Genomic DNA, 5,562 nt, shown 5'->3' with positions numbered 1-5,562 from the left:
GCTTCTGGAGTACTTTAAAATAATTCATAGAAAACAAACCCTTTCGACACACACTGACACATGCTGATATTTAAGGTTTACTTTCAATGAAACAGCTATTTAACTGCCATAATTTAATTTAACTACATTGTCCAAAAAGATAATCAATTCCACAGTGTCTGTTATGTATATTAAAGAAATGTCTGGGCATCAGGATTTCAAGGCTCTTGAAATGATCATGAGTCCTGTGGCACCACATTATTGTTTTAGCATATACCACACAAGTTGAATAACTAGCAGAAAACCAAAGCAAATGTTAATCATTTTGTTTGTCTTCAGCTGCGTGAGTTGAATAGTACTTTGCTTATCTGAATCGCCTCCAAGTTAACCAATCGGAACGCATAAAAGGCATGATTCATTTGTTTGTTGTAAACTAAAATGTATTATTGTAGATCTTTAGATTTTTGCCTTTAGACTGCAAAGTTAGAAAAGAGATTTCTTTACCTTTTTACAATTCCTTGTTCTTGGTCTATTCCACAACAAGGAAGTGTGTTAATTAATTTATTCCTTGTTGACAAAATTGAAAAATAATTTAATACAGTGTACATGGGTATCGGACACAACTGATGAGTATCAAAATTAATGTGTTTCACTGTCTTAATTTTTTCCTTCACAAGAACTAGTCATGGATTCCAGACAACCCTTTTTCTTATTGCTGAAATATAGATTCTAGGGGAGAGATGCCTCTTATTGAATATTAGAAAACTTGATAAAAGGTGCTGAAACTCCTGTTATATGAAACGAAATTAATGAAGGCTTTAGAGGCTATTATAGAGCTTCAGAGAAAAGTAAAGGTGCCACAATGAAGGTTTTGTTTAAATTGAAGATGAATTGAGCCCCTATAGTACATTAAGAAAAACTAAAGGCAATGACTTGTAACCCATGGAACATTAAAGTAGAATTAAAGGCAAATTAAAGATCCACCACCTAAGCATTTTGAAAAATTAAAGTTACATTTAAGGTGAAACTAAATAAGTTTTAAATGGACGTTTAAGACAATTTAGGAGTTGTCTTTAAAGTCTGTGAAATGTACCTTAAGTTGCCTTTCCTCTCAAATTAAGGCTGTTATTAAAGGGTTCATAAGGTAAACTTTAATTCACCCACAAAAGGCAATTAAAGGTTCATTTGAGGTCTTTAGTAGAGACATTAAATATAAATTAAATATCTCATTTGTGTACCTTTAAGTTACCTTTAAACTAAATTAGTGTAGCCAAGGCTATGAAAGTGCTGCCGAAATTGAGATGTTGTATAGAGCTTGTGTAGAAATGGTTGTCATCAAGTTACTTTGTTTGGTCAAGTCCCAGAAATTGTTGAGTAGGTTGTGGTTATATCCAATTCATGATGTCATCAGTTACTATAGCGACACCTTAAGGCATCCATAATCTCGACTTTTAACTGTGATTAAATTTTATTTGCACTTTATCGAGATTGACATTTCTGAAATAGTGTGGGCTCTTTGTAATATTGTCAAGTTTCGGAGGCAATTTGATAACATTTTTTTTTGTAAAAAGTGAAATTTAACTACTCAACAGGAACAATTATCATAATTACTAGTATAATGGCAGTAACACTTGCTGTAGTTAGTGTTCTGTGTGACTATTGATGACTTCAAATTCAATGGTTGTTCATCTCTTAAGAAGAATATAAACTACTCAACAGGAACACTTATCATAATAAATGGGGTACAGAGGTTTTTTTTAAAAACGTTTTGTGATTAAAAGAGGTGGAAGTTCATTTCCTCAACAGGAACATATGAAACATTATTATAAGAATTAAGTAATAAAATTTCTAAATACTAATGTTTTTTCTTTCTTAAAATAATAGTGGAATCCTTCGTAGTATTGTTGCTGATGAAATGCTTTTCTAACATCAGTGTAAGTTCAGTCTTAGTTCAGACTATTTTCAGCGGTCTTCCCTGCAGTATATAAGCTAGTTTGCATACTAATAAGCGTCACTTCACACGAGGAGTCGAGCCTTGACCATGTCAGAACCTAGAGAGTCACAACTGATTGAAAATGTCCCGCTAGATGGCGACACCAATGAAGCTAGACAAGCCCTAAAAAAGAAAAAGGCAACGACGCCGGGTAACCCGCGGCCATCCACTTCAAAGCACCAAGATACATCTCCGGCACCCGATACATCTGAACCTGAGCGACCTAACTGTGGTCAGAATAAGAGAAAGGTCAATTCTCGAGAAGTTGTCAGCGAACAAGAGGTGACACCGTTTATTTCTTTTCAAGATTTCTTCTTTGTATGTTTGGTGGTTTATTTAAGAATTGTAAGTATCGTTAATTCAAAAAGTCTGTGAGAATTGGCGGCTTTAGATCAAAAGACCTTCCATATAAGTCACGCTCTTCACGAGGTCCACTGGGATGGCGACTGACGCGCTACGCTTATCTGTTTAATTTCTTGTTGCCACAGGGCTGGCGTGTAAAATTTAGTCACAGAGCTGACCTGATAGCCACGGAGATGGAAAAACATTTTATTTGTTTAATTTCTTGTTGCCACAGGGCTGGCGTGTAAAAAATTTAGTCTCAACGCTGACTTGTTAGCCACGGGGATGGCCAACTATTTTATCTGTTTAATTTCTTGTTGTCACTGGGCTGGCGTGTAAAATCTAGTCACAGAGCTGACTTGATAGCCACAGAGATGGCGAAAATATTGTATCTGTTAATTTAAAGTTTTGTAACATTTCAGTCACAGAGTGTCATAGAGATATGGCAGCCACGGAGCTGGTGACTGTAATGTATTACTTTCGTTTATTCCCACAGAGTTAGCAAAATCTTAATGCGAACCTTCTATAATTTTGTTCGTAAAACCTTGTGCGGCAGTGTTTTTGTGGTTAGTCTTTTGTATAAACAAAACTTTCTTCCTCTGGTACTTGTTTTTTTTTTTTTTTTTTTTTTTCTTGGTTCCGCTGAGCTGCCCACACACTGAATAGTTGTTTTCTTTTCTATTGTGTTCCAGCTTAATGAGTTGGAAGTGCATTAAAACCCTAGAAGATAGTTCTCACCTGTCCGTCAATAATTTGATTGTGAAACTCAAGGAATATTCGCTAAGGAAAGAAGGCGATTTTGATAAATACAGAGCCATTTCTATCCTAGAAGATTTGGTCGCCCTGGCCCTGCAAAAAGATCACGATAAGGCTCACCATTACAAGGTGGTTTTGGAGTCCTTAAAAGAGCGTTTCGACAAGCCTATTGCAATCTTCCGATCGTATTACCGAGCCCTGGTTGGCGATTCTGCTCACAGTAAAGTGATGGAAACCTTGGGGAAGGTCGATAAGGCAGTGTCATAGCTCTCAAGGTCTCAGAGATCAGCGGGCGATAGACGTTGTTTCTACTGTGGTGTCATGGGCCACGTGGTATCACAATGTCGTAAGCGTCTGCGAAGAAACACTTCGCAGTCATATCATCAGCACTAACCTGGTTATCGGGGTCCTAAGTAATTATTAAACCATGACCCATCTTTAGTGATGATGATGTTTTGATAATAAGCGGCGTGTAGTGGTAATTTCACAATACGAGAATGGATAATTATTGTATGCATTTGGAGAATATACATATGTCGATTATATTACAATAAAGAGAAAATAATATGGTTAACCTACACATGCTCCATTCTTTTCACTTGATGGGTGTACAGGGTCCCCCCCCCCCTTTTTGCATATATACATATACATTGGGGTTGGAATGGGACCTAACCTTTTTCTCTCCCAGTGACAGTGCTTGGGGGGATCTCTAAGCACCCTCTCGGATTACTGGGCGCCAAGGCTGTCGCTCCCTGGGTATTGTTCTTTTTTCTGCCCTTTTACATGATCGCAAGGTACTATTATTATTATTTTTTTTTGGCTCCCCATCTTTTTATCTTTTTCTCTAGCCGGTCCAAAAGCGTGCAAGATCATATCACACCCCGCAATGGGAGTTACATTCAGATTTCCATCCCCAGCAAGTTTTGCCTAATCATCAACAGTGGGTGTCATCAGATGGGGATATCCTTACAGCCCAGGGAGTGACAATGTATAATACTCACATATCGCCAGACGAAATTTCCGATGTTATTTCAGGAAAAGCAATCGGTGATTTGTCCAATCTCGCCTTTCGCGACCCTAATTCTTTTCAAGCTGGGGGTCTACATCAGAACATTAAAGCGTGGGAGGAGATATTCTCGGACTGTCGGAGTTTTAAACAAGCTGTGGAGGTTCTCCAGTGGATAAGGGACACGGTTGATGTTTTTCAATACTTCCAGCGTTTGAAAGGAAGTTATAAAGGTGTCCAGTACGACTCAGACATTCCACCAAAGACAATTTTTTATAACCACGAAACTTGTAAGCCTTTTGTAGATTTTATTTCAAGTACAATTCTAGAAAGATTAGCGTTGCGCGCTATTTCCTTTTGGGGTAAAGTAAACGAAGTAGACCCCCCTCATCTTGTTTTGCCCTTAACCGTAGAACCGCAAAAACCCCGTTTTTGCAATGACGATCACTTCCTTAATCTCTGGATGATGGATAAACCTTTCCAGTTGGATAATTTGTTAATGTTGACGCGCTATGTCACCCCACACTCATTTCAAACAGTTGTGACAATAAATCTGGCTACGACCACATTCTTTTATCAGAACGTAGCCGAACATTTTTTGGTTTTCAATGGGCAGGTTGTTTTTTCGTGAGCAACACGATCCCCTTTGGTTGGAAGCTGTCTGCTTATGTATATCACTCCACAGGCCTTCTAGCATCCCATCATTTTCGTTGTATAGGCATTCCTTGTTCTTTGTACATCGATGACCGCCATACGGGTCAATTTATGCTGCAAAAAAACGCAGCGCTCTCAGGGCATGAGTTTTTGTCTGTCAAGGATCGCAATTGTCAATTGCAACGATCTGCGATTTTTCTAGTATGTTATTTTCTCATAAAGTTAGGCTATACTCTTGGCCTTCAAAAGTCTCAGCTCATACCATCGGAGTGGGTGACTTATTTGGGTTTTGTTGTTGACTCTTCCCTTCAAGTGTTTTGTATTACGAGTAAAAAGACAGAGAAGTTGTTATTCTTGATCAATAGCCTTCTATGAGGCGATACTGTATCGCTTCTTCAACTTCAAAAATTGGCAGGGAAATGTACTTCCTTGGCGTTAGCGGTCCCTGGAGCTCGCTTATTCACTTCTGAGATAAACAACGCTGTCTAAAGGGCAACCAGATCATCCCGTCCTATAACTATTAGCCCTGCCTTACGTTTAGAGATAGAGCACTGGCTCTTCTTGAAGTCTTGGACGGGCATCTGCCTTGGCGCGAGGAAAAACATTCACAAGTTGTACTATGTTCTGATGCATCCTCTTTTGCCTGGGGAGGCGTGCTTAGCCCAGACTCTGTCTGCCTATCAACGTCTGGTTACTGGAGCCAATCGGAAAAAGAGCTCTCAATCAATGTCAAGGAAGCTCAGGCTCTTGTTAATGCGCTTGTGTCATTTTCTCATTTTGTTCGCAATTCTTGGGTCCATGTGTATACTGATAGCAAAAGCCTTTTGAGTGC

At 38.7% G+C, this 5,562-nt stretch overlaps 1 pseudogene; it reads left to right on the top strand.

Annotated features, from left to right (window-relative positions):
* Positions 1-2,260, top strand: part of LOC138055367 (uncharacterized) — a 6,852-nt pseudogene extending 4,592 nt beyond the window's left edge.
* Positions 2,261-5,562: the final 3,302 nt, after the last annotated feature.

This window comes from Montipora capricornis, chromosome 7, assembly GCF_036669925.1.
Source record: "Montipora capricornis isolate CH-2021 chromosome 7, ASM3666992v2, whole genome shotgun sequence".
Classification (NCBI taxonomy): Eukaryota; Metazoa; Cnidaria; class Anthozoa; order Scleractinia; family Acroporidae; genus Montipora; species Montipora capricornis.
This window is presented reverse-complemented; position numbering and strand designations above follow the sequence as displayed.